Source organism: Puma concolor, chromosome E2 (assembly GCF_028749965.1).
Source record: "Puma concolor isolate L17-30 chromosome E2, mPumCon1.1.hap2, whole genome shotgun sequence".
NCBI classification, from domain to species: Eukaryota; Metazoa; Chordata; class Mammalia; order Carnivora; family Felidae; genus Puma; species Puma concolor.
Window position 1 is genome coordinate 598729 of NC_141681.1, and position 14058 is coordinate 612786.

At 48.5% G+C, this 14058-nt stretch overlaps 1 long non-coding RNA gene across 1 annotated transcript; it reads right to left on the reverse strand.

The window, feature by feature from the left end:
• Positions 1-1045: 1045 nt before the first annotated feature.
• On the reverse strand, positions 1046-12638 carry LOC147573270 (uncharacterized). The gene is made up of 3 exons (XR_015244556.1): positions 11681-12638; positions 8833-8856; positions 1046-1427 (listed from the first exon to the last, which is right to left on the reverse strand). It is a non-coding gene; the product is annotated as an uncharacterized LOC147573270 (long non-coding RNA).
• Between the last annotated feature and the right edge of the window lie 1420 nt (positions 12639-14058).

Consider the following 14058-nt stretch of genomic DNA (forward strand, 5'->3'; position numbering starts at 1 on the left):
AAATATTTGCAAACAACATATGAGATAAAGGATTAGTATTCAAAATCTATAAAGAACATATCGAACTCAACACCCAAAAAACAAGTAATCCAGTGAAGAAATGGGCAAAGACATGAGAAAACACTTCTCCAAGGATGACATCCAGATGGCCAAATGAGACATGAGAAAATGCTCAACATCAATCATCATCAGGGAAATACAAATCAAAACCACAATGAGATAACACCTCACCCCTGTGAGAATGGCTAACATTAACAACTCAGGCAACAACAGATGTTGGCGGGGAAGCGGTGAAAGAGGAACTCTTGTGCTGCTGGCGGGAATGCAAAATGGTGAAGCCACTCTGGAAAACAGTAGGTACGTTCCTCACAAAATGAAAAAGAGGTCTACCCTAACCCGGCAGTTGCACAACTAGGTATTTATCCAAGAGATACAGATATGCTATTTCGAAGGGACAAGTGAACCCCAAAGTTTATAGCAGCACTATCAACAACAGCTAAAGTATGGAAGAAGCCCAAACGTCCATTGATGGATGAATGGATAAAAAGATGTGGTATATATATGTATGTATATATACATAAACAATGGAGTATTAGGAACCCAAAAGAATAATTGTACAACTCACATGAATGCAAATACACTTTTTAAAACAAAGCTCATTCTGAAATAGACAATCTATGCAGAAAAATCCTAAGTTCTATTTCCAACAACCAGCTGCACCCAAAGAAAGAACGATACTCTCTTAAGTATAAATAACTGACTTTCAAAGTCTACGATGGTTTTGAGCAATACAGCTCAGTCTTGTTACCAAGAACACATGGTAAACTCTTACAACAAAGGCAATGACCTTTTCTTCTATATTGTAGGAAAAAATAACATCTATTATCTTGACATTATGAATTCATTGTATAATTCAGACCTGTTACAAAGGAAACAAACTCTCTCAGTATTTTTGCTGGCTAAATTTTGCAAAGGGACGAATACATTTATATAATCATTAAGGATAACAGAAATTGCAGCAGTAAAAAAATAAAAGGATGTGAGATTGAAATTCAACCTGTGGGTATAATTACTCAGATACTAAACTTAATCCCATTTCCTGGAATGTGAGAGCAGCTTTACACGTACCATTGCTTATATTATACCAGGCTGAAGTATCGCTTTTCCCTGTTCATCTTGGGGACAGTGTGGTAGATGAAAGAAAGTGGGCTTTGGAGCCCATGAGAACAAAGTTATCCAAAGGACAGCACTTACTAGTACTGTGATCTCAGAAACATGACCTACTCTCTCTTGAGCTTCAGACTGTGGATTTTCAAAACGAGAATAATCATACTTACCTCACCTGGAGGTTATGATGCCCATGCTAAGGATGTAACTCCAGTGCCAGCCAGGAACTTGGAGTATAGAGGTAGAGGAAAGATGCAAGCCTATACAGATAAATAAACAGAGTTATAACTTGGGCTAAGGGCAAACTGGGATTAGCACTGTGTGAGCAAATAATGGGGAAAAGGGCATAGAGAAAAAAAAACATGTAGGTAGTGACTAGGTACAACAGACAGAAACCTGTTATGGAATGCATTTGCCCCCTAAGTCCATACATTAAAGTCCTAACTACCCATGGGACTGTACTTGGATGCCAGATCTTGAACAGTAAAGTGGAGGTCGAATGAGCTCAATTTCGGGGAGGGACCCTAATCTGATAACTGGTGTCGTAAAGGAAGAGAGTAGGCACATACACACACAGAAGTCAGACCACGTGAAGACGTGGGAAGGATGTCGTCCACCAGTCATGGAGACAGGACACCCACCCTGGCCACACCTTGATCTAAAGTGTGAGAAAGTTGGGGGCGCCTGGGTCGCTCAGTCAGTTAAGCGCCGACTTTGGCCCAGGTCATGATATCGCAGTTCATGAGTTCAAGCCCCACGTCGGGCTCTGTGATGACAGCTCAGAGCCTAAAGCCTGTTTCAGATTCTGTGCCTCCCTCTCTCTCTCTGACCCTCCCCCATTAATGCTCTGTCTCTGTCTCAAAAATAAATAAACCTTAAAAAAATAAAGTGTGAGAAAATAAATAAATCAATTTCTGTTCCTTAAGCCACCCAGTCTGTGGTACTTTGTGATGGTGGACCCAGCAAAGGAATATGAAATCCCAATATTTACTTGCTCAGCAAATGGTGTTTGAGTCTTTGAAGTAGTTAGACACTGTTCTAGGGCCCTAAGGAAACAGCCCTAAACAAGCTAGTTTGGTCTTTGAACCCCATGGAGCCTACATTCTGGCAGGGACTGCAGTAGGAGACATCCAGCAAGCAAGAAAGAAAAACAGATGATGCCAAGGGCCGAGAAGAAAAAGAATGGTGGGAAGGGATATCAAGTGTTCAGGTCAGAGAAGGAGCAGTTTTCGGTTTTAGATAGAGAGCTAGCAGAGACTCCACTGAGCAGGGGATGTCAGAGCAAAGTTATGACGGAAATGATGGAGTATGTCTTGTTGGTCTGTGGGAGAACATTCCGGACAGAGAGAGGAAAAGTGAGTGCAAAGACCTGAAGCAGGAATATGTGCCTGACATGCTCAGGGAGCAGGGAGGGAGCAGTGTGGCCACAGCCTAGTAAACAAGGGGAGGGGAATAGGAGAGGCCTTCAGGGAGGAAGCAGAGTCTGGGGAGGGTAGCACCTGTGTGGTATACGTTGGAGTCAGTAGTCTGGAGACTTGAAGAGCTGGGGGCAGGGCATAAGGACTTGGAGGCCCAGCTGCTGATAGATAGAAGCCTGAGGCTGGCTGCCATCACACCAGAGTAAGGGTGGACTGAAAGCAGATGGGGGGGTGTGTGGGAAGAAGATGAGGACCAACCAACACAGACACTGGTGAGCAGCGGCCCAGATGGTGGGAGGAGGAAGGAAGGAATTTTTAAAGAAAGGGAGTAATCAACTGAGTCTGTAAAATGGTACCATGTCGTCCACATACAGGGGGTTGAGACTTCACTGTGAGCTTTAGCAATATATGTCATTCATTAAAGAGATGAGAACCAAGGACGAGTGGGAGAGGAAGCCCATACAGACTCAGCTGACAGAGACAAGGGAAGGTCTGCAGGCACTGGCACGTGCAATGCTAGGCATAGGAAGACCAAACAGGTGATGCTGTATGGGAAGTGATTGCTCCCCGTGGGCTGGGAGAAATAGCTGCAGGTGCACAGGATTGCCAGGTCCTGAGAAAACCCGCAGTGTGCAGGAGAGAGGGAAGCAGTATGGGAAGCGTGTTAGCAAGAGATGGATTTCTCCCTTAGGAATATGACCCAACTGTGTCAACGGGACACCAGCCAGGGCCATGGGGATAGATGTAGCAATGTGGGCAGCTGTGAGGTTGTTGGGAATGTGTGTGATTGGGAAACATGATAAAGACGCCCTACATTATCTCTGCCTGTAGAATGGGATCATGGCCAGCATTTCAATACTGATGCACACGAGAAACAGAGCATCGAGCCCTCCATAGGGACTCCCAAGTTGTCCTCTTACAGCAGACATTTCCATCTCATTCCTGCACCCATCACCTCTGTGATGCCTGGCAATCCCTGATCTGCTAACCATTTTTATGATTTTGTCGCACCGAGAATATTATACAAATCGAATCAAAAAGCATGTGATCTTTTTAGGATTCGCTTTTCCACTCTGGGCATAATTCTCCAGAGATTCAGTCCTGCTACAGTGTCTGTAAGCAGTGCGTGCCCTGGCACTGCTCACAGGTGAGCGCCCACCACATGGGGATAGCATAGTTTGGCTGTCTGCCTATGGAAGGACACATTGTACTAGGCTGGTCAATGGCCCTCAAAGAAAGCAAGTCCTAATAGCTGGAATAACTCCCATCGATGGGATCTAGTTAAGGATCTTGAGGCCTGGGTTGCCTGAGTGAGCCCTAGATGGAATGACGAACATCCTTAGAGAGGCAAAGGGAGACTTGACAAAAGAGGAGGCACTGTGTCCATGGAGACAGACTGGGGTGATGCGGTCACAAGCCAAAGGAGGTTGGTGGCCACCGGCAACTACTAGACGGAAGGGGTATACTGTCCCCTGGAGCCCTGGAGTCTCCACCGGGAGTACAGCCCTGCTGACACCTTAGTCTGAGTAAAGGGATTTCGGGTTCCTGGCCTCCAGAACTCTGAGAGAACATAATTTTGTTCTCATAAGCCATTAAGTTTGTGGTAAAAGATCAGGTGTGGGCACAACAGGCCCCCATTCCCATCTCCCTTGGACTTTGGAGTCTTCCTTCCCTGAGAAAGTCAGGGAAGTTCTGGCATTTCAACCTAGTTGACTGCAGGCAGCCATTGAGTCATTATTATGACCATTCCCAGTTCTCCAGGCAACACATTAAATTACATTTCCTGCAGGAAGAACCATGTATCCATGTCTGGCCTATCTTACGTCACCCTCTTTGGTGTAATACTCTTTGAACCCACTCCCATACTCGTCCCCCATCTACTACCAGTGCGAAGTGGTAATATCCTGCAACTCCCCTGCATGGACACCTGATCATGCGTGGACCTGATCCCACACCTCCGTTTGGAGTATAATAGAATCCCGCTATTTTCCAGGAAGTAAACACAGATGATAGGCGTGGAGCCTGAAGATCACTGTTCTCGGTCATGACAGTATTGTCTTAGGTGAAGCCAGTGAAATCTTTTCTCTAGGGGCCCTGGGGTGGGATAGGACTATTTTCCTCAGACAGGGGGAGTTGCTTCTCTTGGCAACAAACACAAGATACTCACCTCATGAAGTCATATGTTTTCTGGTGTTTTTCCCTTGCTTTCAACCTCTCCTATTTCCTGCATATACCCCAGACACCCAAAACTGACTCTGGACAGGTTCTGTAACTGCCCCCCATGGCCACAGTGACAACTCCACCAGTGATCCTCCAGCGTGCTGTCCTCCAGCGTGCTGTCCTCCATCACTCCACACCAACACTAGTGGTAATGTGAGCAAATGTGAAATCACCTCTTACCACCAATGTCCAGCATCCACTTCTGCCATCAAGGAAGCTACTTGTATGTCTTCTCCTGAAAGAGCAGTCCAGTCCCAGAGTCCCAGTTCCAAGCGGTTTCCTGTGGCCACTCATGGTATAGATTACCACTGGTCCAGGACTGCGACAGAGGCAGACAGCACACCCAAAAGCAGTGAGTGAAGAACAGTGCAAAGGTAAGGGAACCTCCAGGAAATGGTGGAGAGGCCAAAGCAGCCATGCTAAGCAAAGACAAGATGTTTCCACCAAGAAGAAACTGCAACGAAAAGTGGTTCCTGATCCTGAATATTTATCTGGAGAGGAAAGTCTTGTGGGGAGGTGTAATGCAGAGGAACACAACTACAGAAGCTCCCCGTTATCCATGGGGATATGTCCGGAGACCCCAGGTGGGTCCTGGAAACCATGACAGTACAAACACTATAGTGGCCATGAAGGGGTGCTGGCGCCACACCCCTACATAGACCATGAAGGGGCACAGGTGGCTTGCCCCTACATAGCCCAGGAAGGGACACAGGCGTGACATATCTACATGGCCAATGAAGGGGCACAGAAGGGCTGCAAGGGTCAGACCCCTGTATTGCCGGTGTAGGGGTATCAAGGCTGTCCTTGAAGGTCAAAATATATGATTCACACACTGTAGGCGGCTGTTAGAGATATGGCCATGAGCATTCGTAGTAGAGCTCAGGCACTGGTATATGATCTTAAGATCTGAGTATCAAAAGTAGACAACCAACTCCTAAGTTAACACTGGGTGTATTTCACAATAGAAACAATAATGCTAGTATGTGCAACAAGAAATATTTGTACTTGCCTAAGCTCTATCAGAGCGGATAACCATGGATAGTTAACCATAAGATAAAAATAACCTAACTGTAAAGTCAATATCAAACCAATTGTTGATGCAACACAGATAGGCAATCAAGGAAAGATGAAAAGAAATAAAAGGAACTCAGTGAACACAAACCCACCTGTTTACCAGTAAAATAACCTCTAGCATTTCTAGTTTTAGAGGCCCTGCCTGCCCAGGGACATTAGTGAAATGGCCATGGTATCCTGACCATGCAAAGGTAGCATAATCACTTGTTCCCTAAATAGTGACTCATATGAATGGCCACACGAGGGTTTTACTGTCTTCCAATCGGTGAAATGGACCTTCCTGTGAAGAGGTGGGAATAGGACAAGAAGACAAGTTGACCGATGGAGCTGCTTTCAAATGTTTTTACCTTCATTTTTTTTTTTTGAGAGATAGATAAAGAGAGGGAGAGAGAGATAAAGAACACACGTGGGGAAGGGGCAGACAGAGAGTGAGACACAGTATTTGAAGCAGGCTCCATGGTCAGAGCCATCAGCACAGAGGTGAAGCCAGGTTTCAAACCCACAAACCATGAGACCATGACCTGAACCAAAGTGGGACACTTAACCCACTGAATGGCTGAGGCAGTGCAAAATATGTGTGACCTGAAAGGAACATCAACGCTACATCGCCGATGAAGGGATGCAGAAGGGACACATGCACGATCCCCTCCCGTGCTGAGGTGGGGGAGAGCACATGAGTGACACCCCTCCATTCCAGAGACAATGGCGCAATGGGGACCACCCACCCTTGATGTGGGACGGTGCATGTTTCAACTCCCTCCTGTCCAAAGGCGGGGGGGGGGGGGCGCTAATGCTTGAAAACCTTCCATACCCAGAGTGGAGGAAGTATGACCTAAGACATACCCTCCCGTTATGTCAGTGTCAACCCTAACCCTTACCATAAGAGATGCATGTTTCTTCAACTGTGAAAGTGAAAGAACCATTCGCGAATCATCACATTTAATAGTGACATCACTAGTCTCTCCCTGAAGGATGGCACTGTGCATGCATGACCATCTCATACACCAACCAGGGGCAAGGCAGAATCCTGAACCACATCTGGCGTCAAGTGGGGTGCGGCGCATGTTTGAACGCCCTCCATCGCTGAGGAGGGTTCTGTGCATGTGCGAACACCCTTCACGCCAACGTGAGTTGGGCCAAGCGTGAACGCTCTCCCTTGCTGAGGGAGGGTTGTGTGCCTGCACAAATGGTCTACCTCACAGAGAGGGGGTTGTGGGCATGCCTGAACCCCCTTCGGACAGGAAGGGGGGGCTTTGCATATGCATGAACACCATTCTGGCGAGGGGAGCGGGGAGCATATGTCAACAGCCTCCCTGGCGGCATAGTTGCATGGCACATGCACGAAAGCACCCCTCCCTCATAGAGAGGGGCTGGTTCCTATGCGTGAACACCCTGCCATGTCAAGGGGGCGTGGTGCATATGAGAACCTTCTCCCCATGGAGAGCACTGGGCGCATGCGCGAACACCATTCCACAATGAGAGGGTTTGTGCACATGTGTGAACACCCTTCTGTCCCTAGGTGTGGCAGTGCCCGTGCGTGAATAGCCTCCTGCAATATGGGGGTGAGGCGCATATGCCAAACCCTGCTGTGCCAAAGTGGGGATGGGCACATGGGTGAACACGCTCCCATGCCAAAAGGGGACAGGCTAATGCCTGGAAATCCATGCGCAGGGGGAGGAAGCTTGATGAAACCCTTACCCTATCACTGATGGTAATGTTAACCCTAAACATAACCTTAAGAGATACGTGTTTCTTCAGCTGTGAGTGTGAAAAGAACCATTCATAAAACATTACATTCAATAGTGACATCAGTACTTCCTCCCTGATGGGTGGCGCTGTGCATGGGTTACCGACTCACATGCTGACAGGGGGCCAGGCGGAAGCCTGAAGCACCTCCTGTGCTAAGTGGGGCAGGGCGCATGCGCCAACGACTTCCCTGGCTGAGGTGGTGGTTCTGCGCATGTCTGAACACCCTTCCTTGCTCAAGGGAGGGGGGCGCATATGCAAATGCCTCCCTCATTAAGGGGGGCTGTGCGCATGCATGAACACCAGCCAGTGGGGGGGGGGGGGGGGAGCTGTGCGCATGCCTGTATAGCCTACTGCAGTAGCGGGTAAGGAGCATGGATGAATGCCCTCCCTTGCTGATGGGGGTTGTGCTCACGTGGAAACGCCCTACATCTTCGAGCGGGAGTTTTGTGCATGTGTGAACACTCTTCCGCCAGTAGGGAGAGCTGTGCACATGTGTGAACAGCCCCCCATGGTATGGGGTGGGACCCACGTGCGAATGGCATCCCTCCCCTAGCCAGGGTTGTTTACAAACGTGAACACACTTCCGCCACGACAGGGGCTGGGCACATCTATGACACCCTCCAGCGCTGAGGGGGCGAGGGGCATAGGTCAACACCCTCCATGCCAAAGTGGGTATGGGGCGCATGCTTGAACCATTCCCTTGCTGAGGGATGCATGGCGCATGCGTGAACACCCTCCCTCATAGAGGGGTTGTTGTGCGCATGCATGAATACCTTCCCTCACTGACTGTGGGCTGTGCCCATGCATGAACACACCCTCCCGGGCAGAGGAGGGCAGGGCAGATGCGTGAATATTCTCCCATGGTGATGTATCAAGTCACATAGGTCAACACCTTCTCATGCCAAAGGGGGATGGTGCACATGGGTGAATGCCCTTATGCCAGGAGGGGGGGCCTTACACACATGAGAACAAACTCCTGTGCTAGTGGGGCAGGGTACATGCACAAACGCCCTCCGTTGCAAAGGGGGGTTATGCATGAGAACGCCCTTCTACCCCGAGGGAGGGCTGTGCGCATCCGCGAACACCCTCACGTGCCGAGTGGGGCAGGGAGCATGAGTGAAACACCTCTCGTGCAGAAAGGGGGAGCAAGCATGACCTAACCCTTACACTAAACCCTAAATGTAATGCTAACCCTAACCCTTACCTTAAGTGATGCGTGCTTCTTCAGCTGTGAAAGTGAAAAGAATCACTGATGAAATGTCACATTTAATAGTGACAACACTACTCCCACTCCGAGGGGTGGCACTGTTCATGGGTGATACCCTCCCTCGCTGAGGGGTGAGGAGCATGTGTGAACCACCTCCCATGTGGAGGGAGACAGGGCACATGTGTTAATACCCTCCCTCACCTCGGTGGGGGTTGTGCAAATGTGCGAATGTGTGAACGCACTACCAAGTGGAAGGGGATGGGGCGCATGTGGGAACACCCTACCACACTGAAAGGGGCAGGACACATGCATGAATATTCTCCCGCACTGAGGGGCGATGCTATTGCATGAATACACTCTGGTGACGAGGGGGTGTGGAAGCATGACCTAACCCTTACCCTAACCGTTAATGGTAATGCTAACCCTAACCCTTACCTTAAGAGTTGTCTGCTAGTTCAGCGGTGGAAGTGAAAAGAACCATTTATGAAACATCACATTTAATAGTAGCATCACTATTCCCTCATTGATGGGTGGCGCTCTGCATGGGTGAGCTCCTCCCACACCAAGGTGGGGCTGTGCACATGTGTAAAAACCCTCCCATGCTGAGGTGGGCAAGACACATACATGAATCATCTCCCATGTATAGGTGGGGTATGCCCATGAGTGAACACCCTCCCACACTGAGAGGTGGTGGTGCACATGTATGAACAATCTGTCCCGAAGAGACCTACGCATGTATGAAAGCCCTCCCCAGCAGAAGTGGAGTGGAGCACATGCTTCAATATTTTACCACTCTCAGGGGGTGGGGTGAAAGGGTGAACACTCTCCATTGCTCAGGATAGCAGGGTAATGCGTGAAACCTTCCCATGCTGAGGGGGGAGAGCAAGCATGACCTAACCCTTACCTTAACCCCTAACTGTAATGCTAACCCTACCCCTGACCTTAAGAGATGTATGCTTCTTCAGCTGTGAAAGTGAAAACAGCCATCCATGAAACGTGAGATTTAATAGTGGTATCACTACTCCCTTACTGAGTAGTGGCACTGTGCACAAGTGACTCTCTCCAGCGCCTCAGGGGGGCAGGGCACATGCGTGAACTCCCTCCCATACCTGGAGGCGTGTGCGTGCACATACCTGAACACCCTCCCAAGCCAAGGGGGGACTGTGCGCATGCATGAACACCCTCCTGAGCCAAAGAGGGCAGGGCGCAGGGGCAAATGCCCTCCATCACCTAGGGTTGTGGTGCCCATGCGTGAACACCCTCACACACGAGAGGGGTGCAGGTGCATACATCAACACGCTCCCCTGTTGAAGGGGGCTGGGTCCTATTGGTGAACACCCTCCCAAGATGAGAGGGGGCATGGAGCATGTGTGAACGCCCTCCCACTCCAAGGGAGGGTGCAGGCATGGCCTATCCCTTACCCGAACCATGAACGGCAATCCTAACCATAACCCTTAAGAAACGCCTGCTTCTTCGGCTGTGAAAGTGAAAAGAGCCATTCATAAAACAACACATTAAATAGTGGCATCACTACTTTGTGGAGCGGAGGCAGGGTGCATGCCTGAACACCCGTCAGCAATGAGAGTGGCAGGGGTCAGGTGTGATCTTCCTCCCTTGCCAAACGGGGGGTGCAAGCATGACCTAACCCTTACCCTATCCCTCAGGGTAATCCAAACCCTAACCCTCATCAAAAGAGATGCTGCTTCTTCAGCCATGAAAGTGAAAAGACCCATTCATGAAACATCAGATTTAATAGTGGCATCAATACTCCCTCGCCAAGGGGGGGCCGGCACATGGATGACACCCTCCCATGCTGAGGGGTGGCAAGATGCAAGAGTGCCTCCGTCCTGCACCTAATGGGGGGGGGGGTGTAAGTGTGACCTAAACTTTACCCTAACCCCTAACTCTAACTCTAATCCTAACCCTAACCCTAACTGTAACATAAGACTGCTTCTTCAGCTCTGACAGTGATGAAAGCTATTCAGGAAATGTTAGATTTAGTAGTGGCATCACTACTCCCTTGCCGATGGGGGAGTGCTAGCATGACACCCGTCCATCGCCAATGAGGGGTTTGAGCATTACACCCCTGCATCGCCAAGTACGTGTTATCAGGCTGTCCTAGAAATGCAAAAGATATGATTCGTGTACTGTAGGCGGTTGTTAGGGCTGTGACGATGAACGTTCATAGTAGGGCTCAGGCACTGGTATATGATCTTAAGATCTGAATACCAAAAAAAAGACAACCAACCCCTAAGTGATGACCGGGTTAATTTCACAATAGAAGCAATAATGCTAGTATGTGCAACAAGAAATATTTTTCCTTGCATAAGCGTCTATCAGAGTAGATAACCATGGATAGTTAACCATAAGATAAAAATAACCTAACTGTAAAGTCAGTATCAAACCAATTGTTGATGCAACACAGATAGGCAATCAAGGAAAGATGAAAAGAAATAAAAGGAACTCAGTGAAACAAACCCTGCCTGTTTACCAATAAAATCACCTCTAGCATTTGTAGTTTTAGAGGCCCTGCCTGCCCAGGGACATTCGTGAAATGGCCGTGGTATTCTGACCGTGCAAAGGTAACATAATCATTTGTTCCCTAAATAGTGACTCATATGAATGGCCACATGAGGGTTTTACTGTCTCTTCCAATCAGTGAAATGGACCTTCCGGTGAAGAGGCTGGAATAGGACAAGACCCTATGGAGCTTTAATTCACTGGCCTACAGAGACAACATCAACACAACCAATAGTGACAACACATCTCTCCGTGGGCCAACAATTTAGGTTGGGGTCACCTCAGGGAATAATATCCCCTCTGAGGGATTTAGATGTACACTTACCAGTCAAAAGTACAACCTCACTTATTGATCCAAAATACATGACCAACACCTTAGGTTTGATACATGTACCCTGCTGGAGTTTCCTTTTGGGGGTAGGTGGTTATTGTCTCCACATTCGGTGCAGGGTTATGAAACGGTGGTGGTGGGTGTTTTCTCTTCATCCATACAGAGTTCCAAGGCAACCATTTGTGGGGGCCAAGCAGTAACTGGTCTGCTCCTGAATCCCTCTCTGCTTCGGGTTCCCTATTGGGCGTCATAGCAGTGACCGAGTGGAAACATGAGAGAAGATGCCAGAAGACACTAAGGTAACCAAAGATGTGAATGAAGAACCTCCTGAAATACCATCTGAAGACTATGGGACAGTGCTACCATCCACAGTTACAGTCCAGTATCTGGGAGCATGTGGGATGCGCTAAAGGAATGCAGTGTTACAGTGGATGAGAGGTGTCCAGCTCGTAGAAGAAATGTTGCGCATCCCCGATGCCGGTTGGGGAAATGTCGTATATGTCGTCAGCTATGCCAAAGATAACAAAAGAACAATGGACGAGACAGACACCCTGCTACTTCAGGAATGAAAGTGAAAAGAGCCATCCAGGAAATATCGGATTGAAAATGCTTTTAGGTACATTAATTTTTGAAAGAGACAAAGAACACAAGTGGGGCATAGGCAGAGAGGGAGAGAGACAGACGGTATCTGAAGCAGGCTCCAGATTCAGAACCATCAGCACAGAAGCCACCCAGGGCTCAAAACCAGAAACCGAGAGACCATGACCCAAGACGAAGTGGGACGCTTAACCCAATGAGACACCCAGGTGCCAAAGAAAACATCTGAATTAAAAGGACTATCACTGCTACATCGAGGATAAAGGGGAGCAGATGGGACACATTCGTGAAGCCCTCCCACACCAAGGGGGATTGTGACCATGACCTAAACCTTACACTGACACCTAATATTAATCCTAACCATAAACCTTACCTTATGAACCGCCTGCTTTTTCAGCTGTGAAAGTGAAAAGAGATATTCAAGATTTAATACTAGCACCAGTATCAGATTTAATACTGGCATCAGTAATTCCAATCTAAGGAGTGGTGAGGCTCATGGGTGATACCATTGCACACAGAGGGTGTGGAGTGTCACAAGTATGAACACAACCCATGCACCAAAAAAGGAATGGGCGACACGTGAAATCCTATCATACCGAGAGAGGGCGGGGTAACGGTGTGAAACACTCCAGAGCAAAGCTGGAATGGGGCGAGGCGAGAACAACCTGCAGTGCAGAGAGACTGGGGTGATAGCATGAACACAATTCCTTGAAATGGAGGTGGTGTCCATGCATGAACACCTTCCAGCTCAAAGTGGGGGTGCAAGCATGACCTACTCCTTGCCCAACTCCTAACCCTATCACTAAATGAAATGCCACCAACTAAACCTAACACGTAACCATAACCATAACCCTAATGCTAAATCCTGCCCCTACCCTTCCCCTAACGCTATCCCTAACTCTAACTAACAGTTAACGTAAACATAACGTCAACTTACCCTAACCTTAAACTTAAACCTCTAACACTAACCGTCTAACTCTAACCCTAAAACCCTAACCTTAATTCTCTAACTCTACCTGCTAACCATAAAACTATAAACCTAAGGCCCTCTCCCCATGGGAATCCATATCAAAAGACTGACAACAGCATGCACATGGGGACCAGAAACAGTTCATGAACACTCGGCATGGAACGTAGACATCACCATGTATTTCCAAGTGCAGCTGCAGCTGCACAAGAGGATTCCTGAGGCCTAACCGGTGGGTGACCCATACAGTTGTCTGGCCAAGGAACCCAAAGAATAATCCTGACCAGCACCCTCTCTTGTATACTCCACTCAGCCCTTTGGGGATACAACTGCTCTGCAGTGGGTTCAGTGCCTGGAGCCTCCTGGGACCTAACCTGAATGCTAACCAGAACTATACGCTAACCCTCAACCTAAACCTAACCCGATCTCTCACACTAGACACACATATCTACACCAGACCGGATACAGTTGTCTGTCCTTGGGACCCAAAGACTCATCCTGACCCGCAGCCTCCATTGTGCACTCCACTCAGTCATTCCAGGAGGCAACTGCACTGTTGTGGATTCAGCGCTTGGTGCCTAGGGACCGATGTGAACCCTAACCATACCCCTATACATAACCCTCAATCTAATCATAACCCTGTTTCTAATCCTAACCCTACACTTGAGCCGCACCCTCGCATGGGATCTCAGGTCAGCCCTCAAGGAAAATCAAGAGACGGGAGTTGTTTCAGCACTGGTGACTTCCCTGCACTGAACCCTAACCCTGGCTAAGGCTCCATCCACATGGGGACCCAATTCAAAGTCTG